General features: G+C 38.2%; 1 pseudogene; it reads right to left on the reverse strand.

Moving 5' to 3' along the window:
* Nucleotides 1–14,892: 14,892 nt before the first annotated feature.
* LOC110193821 (eukaryotic translation initiation factor 3 subunit F pseudogene) lies at nt 14,893–23,734 on the reverse strand (annotated as a pseudogene).
* Nucleotides 23,735–24,011: the final 277 nt, after the last annotated feature.

Genomic DNA, 24,011 nt, shown 5'->3' on the forward strand with positions numbered 1-24,011 from the left:
GATAGAAATTCTAGTTGTTTTTTTTAAAGGAAAACAATCTGTTTTATTTGTAATATGATATTTTTTCTGGGAAGTTTTTGTTTCAGCCTTTTCATATAATCCAGTACTGAACTGTACATGCATCAAGGTTTTTGTTTTTTTTAATAAACAATACCATGCTTAATTCATGCAACCCAATGTCTGCTGTTTTAAAGGAGGACTTCAGTGGATCACTAAAACTGCTGTAACCCAGAAACATTCCAGCTAACCAGTTATGATAGAAAGACAACTTTGATAGATAAAACAATGGACATTTCAGCACCAACTCCTGAAAAGCTATAGTACAAAATCTTTCCAGTTTCAGTTCAAGATTTAAACTATCAGACAGCACACACACACTCCCACCCACCCACCCACGCATACACACACACACACACACACACACACACACACACACACACACACCCCTAACAAAACAATCATATCCCACAGTAAGTTAAATACAAGTTCAATTGTTCTAACTGCATTGGCTTACATGACAGAAATCAAGAGAAAACCCTGCTCCACTACAACTTTGAAAGGATGATGAGTAATAAAGCATACCACCGAGACCCAGAAAGGCTGTTCTTTTTTCTTCTGTGAATATTAAAATGATACCCCACATTCCAGGGATTAAAAAAATTGAAATGCACCCACCAAAACTGAGTAAAAAGCAGGGGAACTTCAAGATGAGTGCAGGGGAAAGCTCTCTCCCTCTGTTTAGTGTGCAGAAGCTTAAGGGGAAAAAAAAATGTCGCCTGGGCAGGAATGACAAATGCAGCACGATAGGCTAGCAGGCCTAAGGGATCTGTTTTACTTCCACATACATCCTCTAATGCACGCACTCCCACTCATCCTCTCGATATGCTTTTTTTTCCACATTTTTTTCACCAGCTCCAAATCCCCAGCATATGACCTTCTGTTAAATAGATAAAAAAAAAAATTTGCTTATCAGTCATGCAAATGAGGCTGAATTCATTTTCCACAACAGATGGCCTCATAGATAATGATGATGGAAGAGAGAAAATTGAATGTCTCTCACAAGGTGGCCATGGCAACCGAGAGCAGAATAATATCAATAATAAGCTCACTGCATAATAAGGTTGTCAATCCCACAAATCAAAGTCTCCAGCTAAATCAGGTATACCACCCCAGCTAGTTATCAGGTAAATAAAGAACTATATTTTATTTTACAGTGACCATGAAGGAAAAAAAATGGAATTCTAGGCCTCTGCTGGGGTTCAAGGATTGAGGGGAAGGGCAGCAGAAGGAGAAAACAATGTGAAGAATTTCTCTTCTCCACTTTTTTTTATGTTTTATCTAACACATTAGATTTCATGAAGGATCTTTCTAATAGCAATGCTGATATTTGAATCTTGGTGTGCTGGGGTCTTTTCTCTCTCACTCTCTCTATCCCCCTTACTCTCCCTCCTCTGATGTGGTGCCCTGCATTGATGCAATAGCAGCTCGCCTCAGGCTTCTACCTTGGCTCCCAGGGGGCCATCCTGCAAAATGAATCAGCAGCCATCCTGAGCAGACTGATTAAAATGAAAATGGCAAGGCACATGTCTGGGCGGAACTAGAGCTGAGCTTTGCTGCCTGTCTGGCAAGCATGCTCAATATAGCTCTTGCTAATAATGGCTTACTGCCTTTCGTTTTTTAAAAAAGGTATCACCATCTTTTCCCCTCAAAAATATATGGTGCTAGGGTAGGGGGTGGGGGTTCTTCTTTTTTTTTTTTTTGCTCACACTTAGACTGCCTGACTGACATGCCATAATTGTGAAAACTGCACTTAGTCCAGTATTTCCACTGCTGGGGGGGGGAGGGATGACATATAGGGGGTAGGAAGGGTTTCTTCGCAGATGCAAGCTGGCTGAAAGACCAAGACAACATTTAAACACATGAGATGCAACAATCTCCTACCAAATCACAGGCAACAGACCACGAAAGAAAAATTCCAGCTTTCAACCTCACATGCACTCCATCGAAAGCTGGGAAAAGCAGCCTAGGCAAAAATGGTTTCCATTTCAAGCACTTGCCAATATGATCTGGTGCTTCAAAAATGGAACAACACCGAAAAGTAAGAACAATTAGGACTCACACAATGTAATATTTTGCAAAAAAAAAGTCATATTTAAAAGAAATCAACCTCAACTTACATGTGCAACACCCTTTCTTGAACTGTATTTTTTGATCTTCCTGTGATTTTCTTAGGTGCTTGTTCAATACTGTATTGGCATTCAGCTAGCATACAAAAGCCTTATAAAAACAATTTTAAAAGCGGAACTATTTTAATTTTACTACAGATAATTAACAGATTCCATATAGTTCAGTTCTTCCTGTACAGTGTTCCTTTCAGATGTAAGCAAGCTATCAGATTAGCTTTCCAGACCCCTCATTTAGTTTTGTTTCTGAAACAAAGAGCAGATTATGAAGATCGGAACACACACCCATATGCCTTTTTATTTGCCTTTAGTTAATTCCAGTTTCTAAGACATGACTCTTTCCTGCTGCACTCTAGCCCTGTTGCTGCAGTGTGAATCAGAAATCAATAGAACTGCTCTCATGGATTCTTTACTAGCCAAAGAGCTGCAGCTGACTGTGCGCTCTCTCTCTCTCTCTCTCTCTCTCTCTCTCTCTCTCCTCCCTCCCCTGTCCCTTTTGCTCTCTCCTTTCTCTCTTTCTTTCTCTCAGCCCACCCCCTCTCCTACACACACACACACACACACACACACACACACACACACAAAACTAATGACGTCTGTGCAGCTTTTTCAGCTGATTGGGCACTGAATCGGATGTTCTATGGAGAAAAGACTAGGAATCATTTACAGTCTGTGGGAAAAAAAAATGGTAGCTTGTATTTTCCTGACTCCAGGAGGTTTGAGACTGAGTTTCCCCAGACAGTCAGCTATACTATTTAAGGACAGTTCTCCAGTGTCTATGTGATCACTAGGGAGTAAAAGATCACAGTTCAAAATGGTCACACAACTATGATGCACCACTCTTCAATGGGATTTGTTTCCATTTTGTAAAGGACAAGACATTCACATAAAAGTAAGCAGAAGAAAAATATGCATGGAAGTGAATGCTGCTTAAGTAAATTAGTGAGAGCATGTCATCTGAAATATTTAAACACATTATGCCATCAATTTAAGCAATGCTTCCAAAGACTTAAAATATATTTATAAAATAAAAATGTATACCTTTATCTTCTGCATGATATTCTTAGCAAAACAGCAATAGGTTCAGTTCTATAAGCTAAAATAACCTTGAAACATAATATTATACTATAGGGAGAAAAACTACCTAGTTCCAGGTAACAAATTTCAAAATATGGATTTACATTTACATATTATACACATATACTTTTCTGTGTAAATACCAAGTATGATATATTATATGTGGCAACTGCATATGTATTCATATAGATGTACATGCATACATGCATATATGTGAGCATACATACACGCACATATACCAATATACCTACACAGGCATACTGTTTTGGTTACCTGAAGCTGTAGTTGTCTCTCACTGAAACAGGAAACTATTAAGTTGATGAACATAGAATCTAATCCTTTATTCCCAAGATAAGGTATTCCTGGGATTTGCAGCATTGAAGAACACCTCCCCCACCATACTGTCAATGTATTTCAACCTCAATTTATTGACAGCAACTGCCCCAGCCCTAGTCTGGCTCCAGTGAAGCATTTATATTCCTTCTTCCCAGCCCTCCGTGTTTTTCAGGGTTGAGAATGCTGGTACTCGACCAGCTTAAGAGAAATAATGTCTAGGGGGAAAAAAAAGAATGAATCATAGAGCCACAGAACACGACAATGGAGTAATATTGCTGTCTACATTTTACAGTTCCATTTTAGTTGCACTTAATACAATCCAATTTAAAAAATAAAAATTGAAATCTACTGCTTTAAAAGATTGTACAATAATGCCCTTCAGGAAATTTAGGGCTAGAGGTTCAGGTGGGGGATGGAGTAGGGTGGTGGTTATTGCCCATCTAGGTCTAATATCTCCTTGGAGTTAGCAATTAGACCACAACAATATTTTTCCTCCAAATATTTATCTAATTCCTGCTTCAATTATTTATAATATGCTTTTTGCTGCCCTTGGCAATTTATTCCACATATGAGATGTTCTCTATGTTAAAAAAAAAAAAACCTTGATACCTTTTAGACTCATGACCTGCCTACTTTAATCCTTGGGTTGCTAGAGAGAAAAAATTTGTCTATGCAGCCATTTCCAATGGATATACCTTTAAACTTAGAACAAAGAAAATAAATCCCAGGCATTAAGTGGCTTGATATATGGTGCTCATTGGCTAATGACAATAAAAAAGCACATCTGTGATCATAGGACAGGCCCTCTGATCATGCTGTGTAATGACAGATCAGTGTCTTTTAACTTAAGGAGTACACTCCCTGCTCTTTATAAAATGTCTAAATTTTTTGAAAAAAAAATTTATTTCTTGACATGTATTTAGAGTATTTTTACATGTATAAATCTGTGCGTGCCAGATTCCCTCTACACATGCATTAAAACTTCAAGGTTTTTAATTTGTTTCCTTGATTCTACATTCTCCAAACAGAGAAGAACTGGAACCAGGCTTCCAAGTGAAGAAAAATCTTTCTTTTTGTATGTCAATACTTTGTCATAGTAGCCCTTCATTATTTTTCTGCAGAACACTGAGTAGACATGTAATAGAGTAGTTGTATGGGGCTAGGAAACAGGAGAAGACAGAGAAGGTGGCAGGAGAGAATGGTCAGGTTTTCATCTAACGGACAGTGATTAAGTTAAAGCTAGCACTTTAGTGCTATAAAAGCTGCCTTTATTAGAGAAAATCATTATCATACAGGTGTGTAGAAACCGTGTGTGTGTGTATGTAAATAAATCCAAAAGACAGTGTTATGAATGAATGAACGATAAGGTATTAAGTACTTACTACATGCCTGGCACTGTGCTAAGCACTGGGGATACAAATACAAGCAATCAAAACAAATATAAAGCAGTCTCTGACTTCACGGAGCTTACATTCTGATAGGAGAAGAAATGTAGGGGACTAACAAATGGAGAGAAGTGTATTGGACATAGATGGCAGAAGTAATGGTAGGTTTCATAAATCAATTGATCGACATGTCATTATAGGACAAATAGTGCTGCTTTGATCATTGTTTTCAGAGTTAGAGATGGAAAGTGGAGGTGGAGAGGAATTACTGGAATTGAAATGGCATAGTAGGTCCCTAGACCAGATGAGATAAGGTAAATGCTCACCAATCAGAGGCCAGGGTCATAAGAATGAGATTTTCAGTTCTAGATAGAGGTGGGGGTTGGAGAGCTTGCAAAATTATGAGAGTATAGAGATTTTAGGGACTGGAGAAATATTGCTATAGATATTACAGAGGAAAAAAGGTGTAACAGTTTCAGAAAAATGTTCCCTGCATCTCTGGTCTAGGGTTAATTTACATTACACACACTGAACCTATCCATAATTTTTAAAAATAATGTTCTCCTACTTGGTGACAAAAACACATCAGGAGTACCCACTTTCTACAGGAAATGTTACCTTTCTAAAGGAGTTCACTCTAATTACTACCCTCTTTGAATTCTTACTGTATAGAGTCTAGCCAAACTAGCCTCCTTGCTGGTCCTTGCACATGACATTTCATTTATCATTTCTGTGCTTGGGATTAGGTCATTCCCCATGCCCAGAATACACTCCCTTTTCCACTCTGCCCCTTAGAATCTTGAATTTCCTTCAGTGTTCAGCTCAAATTCTACTTGCTACGTAAAACCTTTTCTGATCACCTCTCCTACTAGTACCCTGAATCAAATTACCTTGTACTTATTTGAATATTTTGCATATAGTTATGTGTACACATTTGGTTTCCCTTGATAGTTTATAAGCTCTTTCAGGGCAAAGATTATTTCATTTTTTTTCTTTGTATCCTTGTAGCCAAGCATAGTGTCTGACATATAGAAGACATTTAATAAACAATTGTTGACTGATTAATACTCCTCTTAATTTAGCATTTAAATGCTGTATAACTATTTCATGTATGTTAGTCTTATTTTCCCATGTAGACTTTAAGATTTCTGAGAGCATGATATAGGTATTTCATATACTTCCTTGTATGTGCAGAAAGTTTCTAGCATAATGCTGAGAATATAAGAAATATTTAGTAAATATTTATTAACTACCATCTAGATGAGAAGTTCTATTTGGGCTATTTGTCCTTAGAGGGCAGAACTGGGAATAATAGGTGGAAGTCTAAAAGAAAGAAATTTTAACTTCATGTTAGGAAAATGTTCCTAACAATTAGAGCCATTCATAATTGAAATGGGCTGCTTGGTGAGGTGTTGTTCCTTCTCAGTGGAGATCTCAAGTTGAGGCTTGATGACCCCTTATTAATTGTGTTGTAGTGGAGATTCCATTTCAGGTATAGATTTGACTAGATGCCCTCAAAAGTCCCTCATAACTGTAAAGTTCTTTAATTCTGTATGATTGATTTCTTCTATCTTAGAGTCATAATCTAGTGATTACTTGGGAAATCAGTCATATATTTTAAAATGAAATCCTATTTATTATATTTTTAAGCATTAGACAATAGCACGTGTCTCTAAAAGTGCTACTTCAATTCATCTTCAGGGGATCTGTAATCTCTTTCATGTAGGTACTCTATCCAAGGAATGAGAACCATCCATGTTTCCTTATCCTTTGCAACTATTAATCTGAGTTCCCTGAGGTCTTGCAACAGAAGATCTACTCAATATGTTGCATGCCTTCCTTTAGATCTCTGGCCATTTTGAGGGTACCACTTGTGCCTTTAGTAATGAATCTGTTATTTATTGTCTCATGACATCTAAGAGAGTAGTCTCTTTTTCTAATACATTTTCTCAATGATATGCCTTAAGCCATTTCCTGAGCATAGGTCATTGTTAGAAATTCACCATAACTTACTTGCAACCGCCATTCATCTTTCTTTATCTCTTTTCTTTTAGGTTACCTACAATTTCATTTCTTCAGAGATTGTGATGTTCCAAGATTGTCATCCACAGAGCATTGCAGGGAGAATATTTTTGTTAATGTAATGGTTTTGCACTAAAGAGAAGCTTAGAATTATTAAAAGCACAGTGCAGTTTTCCTAAGACAATCTACCCCCCCCTTCTTTTTCCTAAAAATCCTAACAATGGAAAAAATATACAGGAAAAAATGAAATTAAAGTGAAGAGACTGAAAGGAAAATAGTACTACAAAAGAGAAACAAGAAAAAAAACCAGATCCTTAATCACAATGACAAATACTTCATCAACATTCATGCCAGTCATTTACTTCCTAAGTTTATGGCCCAGGATGTTTCTTGGGTCAATCCCCAGGTCCATTTTTCATTATGTATGTATTGCTCCTTCACACACCCGATGGCTCTGGCCTCTTTCTTTTCTCTCTTCCATTCCTTGCCCACCCCAACCCACCAATGTATAGCTTCATTCTTTAAGGTACACTAGCATATGAATGTTCCAATTTGAAGATAATTGTTGTCTCCCATCAGCTTTAACCAAGGTCTTACTTTGAATCCTGTCAGTAGTACTTATATGACCCTGGACAAGTCACTTTTTATCTCTAAAGCTCAGTTCTTATGTAAAATGAGGAGACTGGACTACATGACCTCTTAGGTCTCTTTCAGTTCTAATTCTATGATCTTATAAGCCAATCAAACTCTATTTCATTTTCTTTACCATAATGTAATAGTTTGTGGAAAATAATGCAGACTGAGAGGATTCAGTCTGTTGAATAAATATTAGGAATAAAGCAGGCCATGTCTTAGGATTCAGAGGTGAAAGACTTAAATCCAAACTCCTGTTTTCAAAGATGAAGAAACTCAGGCCTAGGGAGGGAAAACAATTATCCCAAGTAGCAAATAGCAGAATCATTATTTGAACTCAGGTCCCATGATTTTATATCTACTGTTCTTTCCACTATACCTCACTAAGCAGTTCATTAAAAAGTAAGAAATACTGTTTTACTTCTTGTACATATCATTGCTGTGCTGTTGAGCTACAGGAAATTTTTTAAGATGATAAATCTTCTTGACCTGTGTGTTTAAAGCTATATTAGTTACATTTGTAACATCCCCAGTCAATGGCTTTCTTCATTTGTTATCATGGGAATTTTTTGTTTTATGTTTTAATATATAGTGTATGTTAGGAGTATTGTTAGCCAGTTGCATAATGTTATGGCTTCTGTCTCTGATCTTGTCCTTGCTCCTCTTCTTATATAGCTTCCTACAACATAAAGACTGTCTACTCAAGATCACTAAGATCCATTCTGACCTAAAGCATCAGGAGTTACCCGATGGTGGTGACAAGTGTTTGGGAATAGAATCCAAACGTGAAGATTTTTCTCACCAAGAGCTCATGTTCATCCTTCACCCTTGTTACTCCCCAGATCAGCCAGGTGTTACAAGTGACTTGTATGGGGCTAGCCAAATTATGCTGGGATTGGCTTTTGGCCCACAGGAACCAAAGGAGAAATAGGAAGCATATAAAGTGGTGAGATTTCCTTTACTGCAGGATCTGGCTTTCTGTGGCTTTGTCATTTAGGTTCTAGCAGACTCCTTGACTCCTTCTGACCACATACCCAGCCTTCAGGCTGACCTTGAGCCCAGCATATCTTTTCTAATATATTTCTGATATCCTGAATACACACACACACAAGCACACACACACACATGTATCTACATATATTTGTGTATATACATACACATATATGTATACACACATATATGCATGCATACATAAACACACACATACATATATGCCAGCTCTGATATTTATTTAGCTATGTGACCTATGTTGGATAAATTATTTCCTCTTCCTGGTGCCTTATTTCCTCAAGTGTAAAATAAAAGAATTTCTAAGGTCCGTTCCATTCTATACCGTAAAGCTTCCTGAGGCTTCAAATTCAATCACTTTATTTTAAGTGACACTGTCCTACTTTGACTCCTAATTTAACTTGACCTTTCCTTGCTAGCTAATACACCAATCCACTGCAGGCTCATTGTACTCCCAATATTCACCATACAGCTAGTGACCTCTTAACTGACCACAACATGTGTTTTGTTGATTGCTATATCTTGTATGAACAGAGGAGGCCTGTGACCTACTCCTCTATTATGTTTGTGATTAACAAGGAGTTTTACACTATTGTAGCTAAGAGGTGCTTCTTCAGCATTTTCCTGAATATAAGTACCTTTAAATAGAGTGAAAGCTACTTTTGCCTTGAATTTGCTACTTGCTACACTCAACATGGCCTCATGGGCCAACAGTAACTTGACTATATCTTTTAAAAGGAAACATGAGATAAAAACTTGTAGGTTTTATAAGAGTCAATGTTACATAATTGGAAGAGCTAAAGACTTAGAGTTAAGAGATATGTCTTTGAAACCCAGTTCTTTTTTTTTTTTTAGTTTGTTGACCTTCAATCTCTTTTTCCTCATTTATTTTTCTCCTGTTCTTTTTAAATTTTTAGGCAATTGGGGTTAAGTGACTTGCCCAGGGTCACACAGCTAGTAAGTGTCAAGTGTTTATCTGAGGCTAGATTTGAACTCAGGTCCTCCTGACTTTGGGACCAGTGCTGTATCCATTGTACCACCTAGCTGCCCCTCTTTTTCCTCATTTATAAAACAAGGATAATAGTGCATGCACTAACAATTTCACAGACCTGTTGACAGAAAAGTACATTATAAGTATTAAAATGACATATCAAGTGTTAGCTATTACTACTTGGGGGCACCTGGACTAACATTTCATTGATGAACTTGACCCAAGATGGATGGAAGGCTCTCAAGAATGGAATTCTGAAGGAAAAAAAATAAAGAATTATGATGAGAAGGAAAAGGGGAAATTGCTAAAGAAATTGATATGGATACTCAGGGAGCTCATTGATCAGTAAAGATTTTTAAAAGAAATTCATAGATGGAAACAAGAATAAGTAATGGTGAATAAATATAAAAGTTTGACTTAGGCCTTAATGAATAGCATCGGGAACACTAAATCTCAGAATTAATTAGTCTGGCTCATCTCATAATAAAATGTGTATGCATGTATGTATATGTGTGTATGCATGTATCCACAGGTATGTTTAAATTATGTTGGGAATAGAGGAGAATCAAAAAAAGAATGCTACTCAGGGTTGAAGGGATAATGATAATAGACACAGAAGAAAGTAAAGCTGTTCAACTCTTAATTGGTATTTATTTTCTCTAAGAAGAATAATCTTTAGAATAGGAATTACAGATGAAATATGGCAAAATTGGAAATTTATGACCAAGATAAGTAGGGAGATGATAAAGGATCAAGAAAGATGCCCTTCAAGTGTTTGTCACTATTCTCAAAACTAATTCCAAAGGCACTGAAAAAACTGACAAATAGGATTGCTAAATTGCTTTCCTGTCTTCTACTGTCCTCTTCTCTCCTCTCTACTTACCTGAGGGTGTTCTTCCCAAAGGAAGGTAAATTTTGATGGCTGAAAGGTACCTAGTTAACTTGGGGTTTACTGGCTAGATTTCTTTCTCAGAGACCATACCTTAAACCCAATTCTCTTTGGATCTTGTGGATTGGACAATAGGTCCCTGCCCAAGCACCACTTAATAATCATTTTTAGGCCCTCCTGGCTCAGAGTGAATGTAAATAGCAACTGTTTCTCTTTTGGCCTTCAAACCTGTGAGTCTTCTCCTCCCAGTCTGATTTTCTTTTCTTTTCTTTCTTTCTTTTTTTTTTTTTTTATTACAGGGGTTATCCCTTGACTCACTTCTTAAAAAGGCCTATTCACTAAATGGGCATTGCCTCACACAAAGTGAGAACCTGAAAAGAACTTAGCTTAAAAGGGCCAGACTCTCCCATTGCATCCTGGGCCATCTCCAGTCATACTGGTGAATATCTGGCCACTGCACCCAGATGGCTCTGAAGGAAAAGTGAGGCTGGTGACTTTACACAGCCCTCCCTCACTCAAATCAAAGTCAATCACAAGTCATATCATCACCTCCCTGATGAGAATGAAGGACAAGTCTCACACACACACACACACACACACACACAAGGAAAAAAGAAAAGAAGGAAGGGAAGGAAAAAGAAAAAAAAAGAAAGAAGGAAGGAGGTATTTATTGTGTTTTTTTGCTATTTAGTCATTTCAGTCACATCCAATTCTTTATGACCTCATTTGGGGTTGTCTTGGCAAAGATACTGGAGTGGTTCATCTTTTCCTTCTCCAAAGGATGGGGGAGTTGTGCCTAAAAAGCAGTTATTTTGAGAAAAAATTTGTGATTTTTGTGAACTAAAAATTTGATATGATTCAAGAGTTCAATATAGCAGTCCACCAAAAAAAGCTAATGTAATTTGAGGCTCCATTAAGAAAATCAGACTCTTTAAGACAAATGTGTCAAAAGGCTTGGTGTATTGTATCCTGTTCAGCCCATATTTGGAGTATTATTTTCAGAGTAGGGCCCTGTGTCTTAACAAGGATAGTGCTTATCTGAAGACTGTCCAGAGGAGATGACCTGGATGGATTTCAAGATTATGCCATACAAAGATTGTTCAAAAACAAACAAACAAACAAACAAAAATCAACTGGAGCTTTTCAACATGGAGAAGATAAAACTTGGGACAGGGATTATTTTGTGGAAGAAGGATTAGACTTTGCTGCTCAATCTTTGAAAGCAGAGCTAAGAATATGAGTAGAGATTATGAAAGGGTAAATTTCCACTTAATTTTAAGAAAAATTTCCCAAGAACTAAAGATATCCAAATGTGGAATGGCCTGACTCAGGGAGTAGGCAAGATAATCACAAGTTGGGAATGTTATAGAGGTGATTCCTGTTCAGTTACAGGTTGGACTAGATGACTCTAATGTTCCTTCCAATTCTAAAGTTCTAAAAGCTTTCATGACCACTTTGGGGGGCTATTTATGGATTGCATTAGATGGCTTCTGAGGTTCTTTGCAACTCTTAAAATTTGTGATTCTGAGAAATCTGCTTAAATCCACAAAGTCATTTTACTGAATGTAGGTTGGTTTACAGTACAAATTTCATACTGTTCAATTTTATTTTTTTACAAGATAGAAAGCATAATCAGCATCAGAATTATATTATTTTAGAACTATAACTGTATCTAAGAGATTGTCTAACTCCAGAATTTTCATAGGTGAGGAAAAGAGGTCTTTGGAAGTCAAATGACTTGTTTTACATAACCACTGGAAGAGTAAGAAAGGTTGTCATGAATCCAGTACACTATACTATTTCCACAGCAACACAATGTTTTTCAAAGAAAGCACAAGATGGGTGGCTAATAGAGATGAGGAATGAAAGTGATTCCATTTAAGATCCCTTCTAGTTCTCAGTATTGTCATCCTATCTCAATCATCCTAAGTTGTTTTTTTTTTAACACAGAAAATAACCACTTTTTTCTGTGTTTCTTAAAGTAAAAAAAAGACAAAATCAAACAGTTACAAGCATCTCAGCCTAGGATAAAAATTTCATGAACTTAGATAAATTCATCTCTCCTATGGCCACTAGATGATAGAATACAGAGGTTCTAAAAGGGACTTAGAAGTCATTTACCAAAGCTTGCATCTTTCTATAATAGCCTTAATGAGTCATCATCCTGCTTCCAATTTAAGACCTTTGTGGACAGAATATTCACTACTGTCTGAAGTAGGAATTCCATCTGTGCGCAGTAGTAACTGTAAGACACAGATGCATCAAACTAGATAAAACACATATTACATGATTGGTGCATTAGAGGATTAGAAAAATGCTATGGGAGGACAGAGAGATAAATTCTTTACTAACCTTGGGGATCAGAACATATTTTACAGAGGAGGCATCTAAGATGGGTTTTAAATGTTGGGTAAGAATTCAATAGGCAAAGAGGAGGAGGAAAGCATTTTAGACAATAAAGAATAATGTGAGCAATAGCAAAGAGACCAGAGAGCAGAGATTGTGTTTAAGGAGCAGAGAGAAGTCCACTTTTCTGAAGCTTAGAGGGCTGGAATAGGGGACATGTTGGGTGAGGTCTCAAACAGTATGCTCCAGGAAGCTGTTATTGGCACTGTGCTAGTTAACAATTTATGAATGATTCTGATCAAGGTCTAAGTAGCATCCTTATCCATTTTTCAGGTGACAAAAAGTTAGGAAGTATCAATAACCCCCTGGTGACAGAGTCAGGATCCAAAAATATCCTAACAGGCCATAAGCCTGAGCTGAATAAAATAAGATAAATTCTAATATGAATAAACGAAAAGTCATACTCAGATTTTAAAAAAAAATTACCTTTGTGAATATAATATGGGTAAGACAAAGAGAAAAAGCAGTGTCTGAAAAAAAGCAGTTTGTTTATTTTTGTGGACTACAAGCTCAACATAGGTTAACAGTATTATATGGCAACCAAGAATCTAATGTGATGTCAGCCTGCATTAGGAGAGGCAGAGCTTCCATTTATAAGGAAGCAAGTATTTATTAAGCTCCTACTATGTGCCAGGCACTGTGCTAATTGCTTTATAAATATTTCATTGTATTTTCATAACTAATTATTATGCTCCTTTTATAGTTGAGAAAATTGAGGCAGATGGAGGTTAAATTACTTGACAGTTAGCAAATGTTTAAGATTAGCTATGGACTTAGGGCTTCCTAATTCCAGGCCTTGAGTTTTTACTCCCTTATCACTGATCAGTCCAACAGGCCTTCACCACAGGCCACGATAGTTTAGGAAGGACATTGATAAACTGAACAGCTTACACGGGAAAGCCATGATCTCATAACATAACAAGACTAGTTGAAGGAAATGTGGGTGCTTCTCTAAAAAAAGAAAAGACTCAGGAAGCCCCTTACTATGTTCAGGTATTCAAAAGGTAATCAAATGGAAGAAATAAAGACTTGTTCTGTTTGGCCAAAAAGGGCAGTGCTAGGAATAGGGGCTGAAAGTTGTAAGGATGGAAATATAGATATTAGGAAAAGTTTGGTGAAAATTAGAACTGTCCAGTCATGGAATGTGCTGCTCTTGGAGGTACTGAATTCCTCTTCATTAGATACTGGATGACTGCATATTGAACATGTTTTTCTTTCTTTCTTTCTTTTCTTTCTTTCTTTCTTTCTTTCTTTCTTTCTTTCTTTCTTTCTTTCTGTCTTTCTGTCTTTCTTTCTCTCTCTCTCTCTCTCTCTCTCTTTCTTTCTCTTTCTTTCTTTCTTTCTTTCTTTCTTTCTTTCTTTCTTTCTTCCTTTTTTATATGTGTTGGACTATATGGCTGCTGAAGCCTGTTACAGATTTGAGATTGTGTGATTCTATATATCTCTCAGTTACATACCTTTTTGAAAAGAAACTGACATTTTATTATAATAGAACTTAGGAATCATCATATCACCTGAGACATTTTCTACAGTCTTGGAAAATAAAGAGAAGAAATTCACTACCCAATGCAGCCTGTAGACATGGTTTTTTTTTTAACTTTAGTGATTCGGGTCCCTAATAAGTTATTATCGGTCATCCTACTTTTCAAAAAAATGTGCTCAAATCAATTTCTTTGAGCAAAGCAACTAGGTGTACCCTTTGGCCATACTTAATGTTGTAGTGAGTTATTTTCCTTCATAGAGCCCTAAATAGATGATTTTTATGTTTGTTTTATTCTTTTTTTTTAAAGGGATGTCTGTGGTTTATTTGGAGTTATAAACAGCTCTTCTACAGAAACAGGCAACTTAAAGATGGTGGTTAAAGAAGAATCCACTTTTCTTCTGCTCCAAGGGAGAACCCCTCTCAGGTGGAACTGCTGGCTGTAGCTGCTCCTCCTCACTGAGTTTCCTCACTATGTTTCCTCACTGGCTTGTAAGTTTCTTGTTGAGAGCAATTCATGACTGGGTTAGGTTGGCAAAGTAAGTCACCATCAACAGGGCATTGATGTTGCTATTCAGCATGGTCTCGAAGTCCTCAGGGGCAATCTTGGGAACTTGGTTAACCAGGCCCATCAGAAAGAAGCCTACAGTGTGGTCAGCTGGCATCTTTCCACAAAGCACATCCTCAGGGACTGCAACACTGTGCTTAGAGCATCCTGTATCCGTGCTGATGCCCCTCCAACTTGTTGCAGATCACTGGAAAGGCCAATCACACAGCTGGGGCTGAAACATGTTTCCATGATCAGGTCAATTCCAATTCACTCAGTATCATAGCAGACATATTTCACTGTCAGTGGAATGCACATCACTTCCATTGTTTTTTCCAGGAACACCCATGGAAGCACTGACATAAGCTTTGATGCTTATTCGTCCATTCTGGAGGCTGGTATCCCAGTAAGATGAATGGGGCTATGGTCCTCCCGGTTGCAGTACTCCTGAATCAGCACTGAGTGTCCAGTGATGTCATGACCTGTGGCATACCAGCCCAGAATAAGCTTGCTTGGAGAGACTTTCTTGTGTAATTCATACATGTTCTTAGCAAATTCCATGCCCACAGCAACCTCATCCTCAGACTCATCATGTGGCACTGAAAAGCAGCTGGTGACTTCTACTGAGTGTTTGTCAGTTGTTCCCAGCAGAGTGCCGATGACGCGGCCCGCGCCCTCGTTATGACACTCGAAGCTGTCTACAAGGCGAGGATGAGGGGATGCAGCCAGACCACGAGGCCACCGGGGAACGGCCGGGGAGACCTGGCCGGAGGGAGGCCGGCGTGGGCGCTGGAGTTGGGGCAGCCAGCGGAGGAGCCGACGCCGGGTCCTGGCCTTAGGCTGTGGCTGGGCCCGGGCCGGATCTGGGGCAGAGGCCAGGTTGGGGGTCTGGGAGGAGCCCTCGGAGCAGCCGCCATGTTCCCCAGACGAAAGGAAGGAAGAAGAGCTGTTTGTTTTATTCGTGTGTGTGTGTGTGTGTGCGCGCGTGTGTGTGTGTGTGTGTGTGTATTGGTTTGGTTTGCATATGTATGTGTATCCATATTGTTCACCCCTATTTACTGTTATGAGTTATTCTCTTTCCTAAAGCCTCAACTAGCTTATTTTATGTGTATGTATGTTTGTGTGTGTGTGCTCACGTGAACTCACAAAACACACATAGGACAAATTTACAAAATATAAGTAGGGCAAACAACATGAAAAGAACTCTCTCAAGTTCAACTCCGTGAGACACAGTCAGTTAGAGGAGGGGTAGGAACAGGGCTAGAGTCCTGACACTATATCCCATGGGAGGTGATGCAGGGGAACATAGGTCATTCTGCCAGTGACTGGGGTGGAGTCTACTCACCTGGGCTGCTGCAGCATAAGGGAGAAGGATATAGTATCTGGTAGCCTCATATTTTAAAGTAAAGATTAACTAGGTACACGCAACTTGGTGTGGTATGTAAAGAATGGATGTTGTAGTTAGGAAGACATGGCTTCACGTCCACTTTTGACACAGAATGGCTCCTCAGTGTCCCATGGAGCTCCTCAGGACTAAAAGTTGCACAGTAGCTACCAGTCTGCATTGGTAGAGAGAATTTCTTACTAGAAGTTCCCTATTACAAGTAAAGCATAGGTCCCATCCGCGCAAAACAAACAAACAAAAAACACCCACTAGCTGCTACATTGTCAGGTGACAATGTATAGTATGCTGAGCTGGGACACAACAGAAATGGAGTTTGAATCCTACCTCAAACATTTATTAGGTTATATGATCCTTGGCGGGAGAGTAGCTAGATGGCTCAGGAGATTGAGCACAGGGCTGGGGAGTCAGGAAGATGGAATTCAAATCCAATCTCACATACTTAGTAGATGTGTGACCTTAGGCAAGTCACTTAACCTCTGTTTACCTTAATGCACTGGAGAAGAAAATGGCAAATTGTTACAGAATCTTTGCCAAGGAAACCCCATGGGCAGTATGGTCCATGGAATTATGAAGAGTCAGACACAACTGAGTGATTGAACAAAAACAAATGATCCTGGGCAAGTCACTTAACTTTGCTCAACCTCAGTTTCCTCATCTCTAAACTAGGTATGATAATAGCATCGACCTCACAGGGTTGTTGTAAAGGGGAAACAAAGGATATAGCATCTATAGTCATTTAAGACTGTTAAAGTGCTCCATAAGTGCTAGGTATTGCTAATCTTATTATGAAACCATATTATTACTAAAGCAATGTACAAACCTCTAGCAACTTAGTTATAGGTTCTAGGACAAAGCCCTGTTGTATTTATTCCTAGGTATAATTTTGCTGTTTCCTTATAAAGAAAAACTTTTCCTTTAAAATAAAAAAATGATTAACACCCATGGTTTTACATATATGTATATCTATATCTCTCTCTCTATATCTCTCTCTATATATATCTATGGAAAAACATATGTATACATATATACACAATGAACATGTGTGTATATATACCCATATGTATATGTGTCTCTTCTTTCTTTAATGCTTTGTCTTGTAATATCCTCAATACATTTTCCTTTCCTTCACACTTCTCAATATATTTGTTTGATTCTCTTGAAGGAAAATATGAAGGGAAATGAGAGAAATAGTACAATTCATATTTATCCATATTTAATCTCTCTACAAGATGATTCTCCAAGTGAAATCATTTTCATTTACACTATTTGAACTAGAATTTAAATCACACTATAGTCCTACTGTATTACCTCTTCTTAGCTTGGGGGTGACCCTGGATTCTAGAGAGCTATGACAACAGAAGGCATATTTTGGGATTCATGTATACCCAGCTGAAAAGAATTTGCATAGGTCTGGAAGATTGTGTGTGTGTGGTGTGTGTGTGTGCATGCATGCGCGTGCATGTGCCACCCATGCACATGCATGTGGTTCAAAACCTGAAGTAAATGTGTATGTGCTCAGACTAGATGGATGTGGAGCGACTTCATCAGGAGGTGAACTATAAGGAGACTGATTATCTATCTATCTATCTATCTATCTATCTATCTATCTATCTATCCATCCATCCACTCATTCATTCAATTCAGGAAGATGACTTTGCACAGCCCATCCTCACTTAAAATCCAATTCATTTTCAAGTCATCGAATTGCCTTCCTGATGCCATGATCCTTTTCCAGAACAAAGGAAAAATAACCTGTGAGTAGTATGGGCTGCCCCAATGGGGACTGAACTGGCCAGTTCCAGTGGGGCAACACAGTTCCTCCCTCCCTCTCTCTCCCTCCCTTATCCTCCCCTTGCGCTGTCACCTCCCCTCCCCCTCCTTCTGCCCATATAGGGTATCATACCCTTACCTGCTGGTGCTCTTCCTAAAGGAACATTAATTTTGGTCACTGAAGCCTCACAAGATATATTGGGGTTTATAGGATAGATTTCTTTCTTTCTTTCTTTTTTTATTAATTTATTTATAGTTTTCAACAATCACTTCCATAGGCTTTTGAGTTTTAAATTTTTCTCCCCGTCCTCCTTGTTTCCCTTCCAAGATGGTGTGCAATCTGATATAGGCTCTACATATACATTCCTATTAAACATATTTTCACACTAGTCATGTTGTAAGGAAGAATTAGAATCAAAAAGAGGAACCACAAGAAAGAGGAAACAAAACACAACAGAAGAAAAAACAGCAAATAGTATTCAATCTGCATTCAAACTCCATAGTTCTTTCTCTGGATGTGGATAGCATTTTCCATCATGAGACTTTTAGAGATGTCTTAGATCCTTGCATTCCTCAGAAGGGCTAAGTCTGTCAAAGTTAGTTATCACACAACATGGCTGTTACTGTGTACAGAGTTCTACAGATTTCTTTTCTTCTTAAGTGCCATGCCTTGAATCCAATTCACTCTGGCTCTCATTGATAGGCCAACAATAGGTCCCAGCCCAAGCGTCACTTCGTGTTCATTGTTTGGGACCTGATTGGCTCCCAGTAAATGTAAATAGAAATTGTTTTTATTTTGGTCAGAAACCCTAATGGTCTTCCCCTCTCAGATTGATTTTTTTTTTTGACTAGATAAAAGAGGGCATTTTTCCTCTCATTTCTTACCCTAGCCTTAAGCACTGAATGGCCATTGTCTCAGTCAAACTGAGACCTGTTAAAGACCTTAGCTTAAAGAGGCCAAGGTCTCCCACTGCATCTGGGACCATCTCCAGTTGTCCTGATGATGGGGTGGGCCCAAGCCAAGATCTTAGCTTATTCGGATATGCCTTCACCCCTTGCCCTAAAAAGAATCTGGTTCCTTTTTGTCTATGGGCCCCATAAAGCCCTTACTCTGGTCTCAAACCTTTCCTTATGGACTTCCCTTGTTGACTCCCGTTATCTCCCTTTGAAAGCCCTAGCCCCACCCTTTTGATCTTATGCAGATGCCTTCTAGTTCCCTTCATTATCTATTCCCATTGTCTATTCAATCTCTTAGACATTCCAATCTGAATTCTAACCCAGACCCTTTTCCCAGACCATTCCCTGATCACCAAAAGTCACTTTAGTATATAAGATCTACCCTGGCCCCCATTTCTTATGCCCGCTCATCCTTACAGGAGTCACTTGGCCTATATGTTTTTTCACTAATAAACTTTTTCTCTGGCTGGAAGAAGATCTGTGTTGATTTCATTTAGGCAGGGCTTGGCGTCGCAATCTTGGGGGTTCCAGGAGCACTCCCAAACTTCTAGACCTCTTCACTGATTTGTATCTTGCCACTGGACCCAGATAATTAGAGGAGAAAGTGGAGCTGGTGACTTTGTATAGTCCACCCTCACTTAAATCCAATTCACTTGCAAATCATGGCATTACCTACCTGATGCCATGTTCTTCTTTGAGAATGAAGGACAAACAACAACCACATTCATTCAATTGTTCATTGTTTGTATTTGTCCACAACAAGAAGGCTCTATAGTAATATAGGATTTTGAGCTAGACAGGAACTTAATAAAGCAATTCATCGTTTTCATGTTGCAGATGAGAAAACTGAGGCCCAAATGAATAAAGCGACTTGCCCAGAGTCATTGTGGTAAACACTGCAAAAACTAGGATGCAATCCTGGAACCTCAAATTCAGTGCTCTTGCCACTGTATAAATTGTGGAGGAATTGTAATTTGAATGGAGGGAGGGAATACCTGGACTCTGGAAAGTTTGTAGCCTTGAAACACTGAATACATTAGATGTTTGGTCACATGTTTGTGAGTGAACTCTCTTTTAGCACTGGGTCAAGTGTTTTGCACATTTATGAAAATTTAGCTTATTCTAAAAATGAAATATCAGCATGTGTAATAATATATCTCTCTTTCCCTCTACAAATAATTGTACATTAACATATTTTCTGACACTTTCTTTCTCAGTACATTTCATAAGACTGTCTCACAAACTGAACTGAATCTCTGATCACATGTGATAGATTAGTTTCATCTGGTTCCCCTTCTCCTTTGTGCACTGTACATAATACATTATTTGAGGAGATGCAAAGATGCTCCTTATAATCTCTAAAGCACTTCTGGGGTCATTGTGTTCCTCTTAAAGTACTTCTCTTCAATACTCTTTAATCAAGCTCATTGTTCTCTTCAGCCCCCAGGCCTGGGACTTAATCAGGCAAGAGGTTTCAATATCTTTGAGCCGGCACCTTATGGAGCCAATCCGGTACCACTCTCATTTAGATAACTTAGTAAGAGGTCAAGAAAGTACAAAAGAAATAGCAGGGGACTTCATGTCAGTGGACCAGTTTTTGAATCCTGACTCTGCTGCTTACTGACTGTGACTTTAGATAAGTCACCGTAATCCCTGGACTTCCATTTCCATATCTGAACAAGATGACTCTGCCAAATCTGAACTTTTGGTGACGAATGCTCACAGTCAGATACTTTACCAAAACAAAAATCCATAAATCACATTTAATCACATTTAACATTTAACACATCAAATTTAACCATTTAGAGTTTTAATATTCTCTTGACCATAACATAGAAGTAACTCCAACTTGGAGTTTTATTAATTCCGAGGCTCATTCCTCACAAGAACACTAAAAATTGACAATGTGATTTTGGACAAGTCCCTTAACTTCACTGGACCTGCATTTGTTCATCTTTAAAAGGAAGGGGTTGGGCTAGGTAACAGATAGGGGTCATACTCCCCCAAATCTGTGATCCTAGTATCCTTACAACATAAAATTCTATGATATATGAAAGTAATAATTTTTAAGTTCTGCAAAGTCTAGATCTCAACCTATTATTTCATCAGTATAAAAAAAATGCCATTGTTGAAATGCCCTCTACAAGTGAAAATTGGCAAGCCATTTATATAGTTCTATTTTTTCTTTTTTCCTTTTTATTTTATGAAATAACACAAACATATTCATAACATAGTAGAATAAAAAAAAAGATGATTGCACATGAAACTAAAAATCCTTTAGGTACAACTTGCTATTCCTTTTAAATATATAATAAAGTTATTATGAAACTCTTTTTTTTCTTCCCTCCCTCCTGCCCTGCCATAGAGATGCTATTTGACACAAATATACATATACACACACACACACATATATGTCTATCCGTCTATCTATCTAATTCTATACATCTATTTATCAGCTCTTTCTCTGTATGCAAATAAAATCTTCTTTCATATGTCCTTTGTGGTTAAGGTGGGTATTTATAATAGTCAAGATGACTTAGTTGCTCAAAGTTGTTTTTTAAAACAATATTGCTTTTACTATATAATTTTAGCAAGTGGCTTGGGTCACTGAAAAAAAAATATGTGACTGAGCATAGTCCAAGGACAGGGTTTAAACCCAGGACTTCCTGAATCTAAGAGCAGACATTTATCTACTCTGCCATGTTGCCTTATGATTTTATTTTGCATGAATTTTGATAGTAGCTCAAATTTATAGTGTTTCCTCACAGCAATCTTCCACAAAAGGTAATAGAAATAATAATCTCTAAGTTACAGGAAACTAAGGGACAGAGAATCTGAGGTTGCTCAAGATTACCCAATAGAATTAGGATCCAAACCTATTTCTTCTGCCTTTAAACACAGGGTTCCTTTACTCTCTCTAAGAGGCTGGCTCCCAGTTGGCAAAGGTCAGAGAAAGGTTCTATACTTTTAAAAATTATGCCTGAGAAAGAAGAGCACTTTAAAGATGAAAAAGGATTAGCCTTATGACAAACCTGTGATGTGGTAGCATGAATATTCCCATTTTACAGATAAGCAAACAGGCTCAGAGCAGTGAGGTGATTTGCCTAAAGTCACATGGTAGTCAATGTCAGTCTTTTGAACCCAGGTTGTCTGGATTCTCAATCCTGCACATTTCTTATTATACCCTTACTTGTTCAGTCATTTTCCAGTCATGTTCAACTTTTCATGACCCTGTATGTGGTTTTCTGGGCAAACATACAGGAGTGGTTTCCCATGTCCTGTTCCAATGCATTAAAGCAAACAGAGTCAAGTGATTTTCCCATTGTCACACAGCTAGTGTTTGAGGTTGGATTTGAAATTAGTTCTTCCTGACTCCAGGCCCAGTGCTCTATCCACTGAACCATCTAGCTACCCCTCTGCTATATATGTTATAGACACATGTGTACACACACACACACACATGCACACTCACACATATGTATATGGTATGCCCATACACACCCATAATGCTTCCCTTTTAACGTAGTGCCTAAATTGCAATAGAAAAAAAAAGATCCTTACCTTAGCCCATAGGGCTTACTTTATTGGCATTATCAACTCATCACTAAAATTAAAACTTTCATCACCCCTTTCTTCTCCCACCTTCAAACATGTTTAAAATGCATCTTAAAAGCTGTGTCCTGAAAAGAAAAGCAGCTTAGTGTCTTGGAGAGGAATCAGCTTCAGAGTCAGAAAGAATTCCTATTCAAGCATCTAATTTGCATCTAATGCAAAGATTTTTAACCCAGACTCCAAAAAGTTGATCTTTTAAGATATTTCAATAACTGTATTTCAATATAATTGCTTTCCTTCCTAATCCCATGTATTTTATTATATGCATTTAAAAATAATACTCAGAAAAAGGGTCCATGGTTTTTCCCAGGTGGTCACAGAGGCCCAAGACACAAAATAGGTTAATAACCTAAGGAAAATTGCCTATGCTACCCTGGACAAGTCACTTATCTTCAGAGTATCCCAGGCAACTGTCTGTCTGTCTCTCTGTCTCTCTCTTTTATTTTGTCAGGATGGATGTTTTATTTCAACAGACATCTTTGTTTTTGTTTAAAAAACAAAAACAAAAACAAAATCCAGAATTCAACCAGTCATTTCACCCTGTTTGGGAGCTAAGTTCCCAACCTAGAATTCAATAGTTGTTTCTGGAAGAGTCACTCTGGAGTCTTTGTTAATCCCAAGAGACATAGAAACTGCATTTTCTAAGTTTTATTAAGAAAGTGAAATCCAATGTGTTCCTTCTCAAGGAGGTGATGACTGGGGCCCTATGGAACAAGGTCCTGGACTTGGAGCTGCTGGAGCTCCCAAAGGTGTTAGCTGGGAAGGGCAAGACCAGGCCCACCTGGTACTGGGTAAAGGGGAAGATGGAATCCTTGAGGAAGTCAGTTCCAGAAGCCTAAAATACATATTTGGCTTGGGTCTGCCAACGGCTGAGCTTGTTCTCTGACCAGGTACTCTTCAGCTCCAGCTCTCGCTCCTTAGCCTGGTGAATCAAATACGTGATTTGGTGTTTTTGCCTCTGCTGGTCTGTTGACTGCTTACCTTTCTTCTTGCTGAATAACTTCATGGTTTTTTCTTCTGTCAAGGACTTCATCATCCACTACTGGGCCCCCTTGCCCAGGCAACTCTCTAAGAAGCAAATGCAGATCTATACTAGTAGAGAGTTTACTCATCAGAAGTGAAATAAGTGGTCCAAAAACAACCCCCAAATTTTTAAAATTCTGGAAAAAAAAACGAATTACTTTCTGCCTGATCAGGGGAAAAGGAGACCAAAAGTAGGTCCTAGTCGTCGTGTCTCCTCAGATCTCAAGCTCTTAGAACATATTTTATCAAGATATGGGCACAGACGAGATCTCAAACGGTTGTAGGTC

Source organism: Phascolarctos cinereus, unplaced genomic scaffold (genome assembly GCF_003287225.1).
Source record: "Phascolarctos cinereus isolate Bilbo 61053 unplaced genomic scaffold, phaCin_HiC Scaffold_2;HRSCAF=192, whole genome shotgun sequence".
NCBI classification, from domain to species: domain Eukaryota; kingdom Metazoa; phylum Chordata; class Mammalia; order Diprotodontia; family Phascolarctidae; genus Phascolarctos; species Phascolarctos cinereus.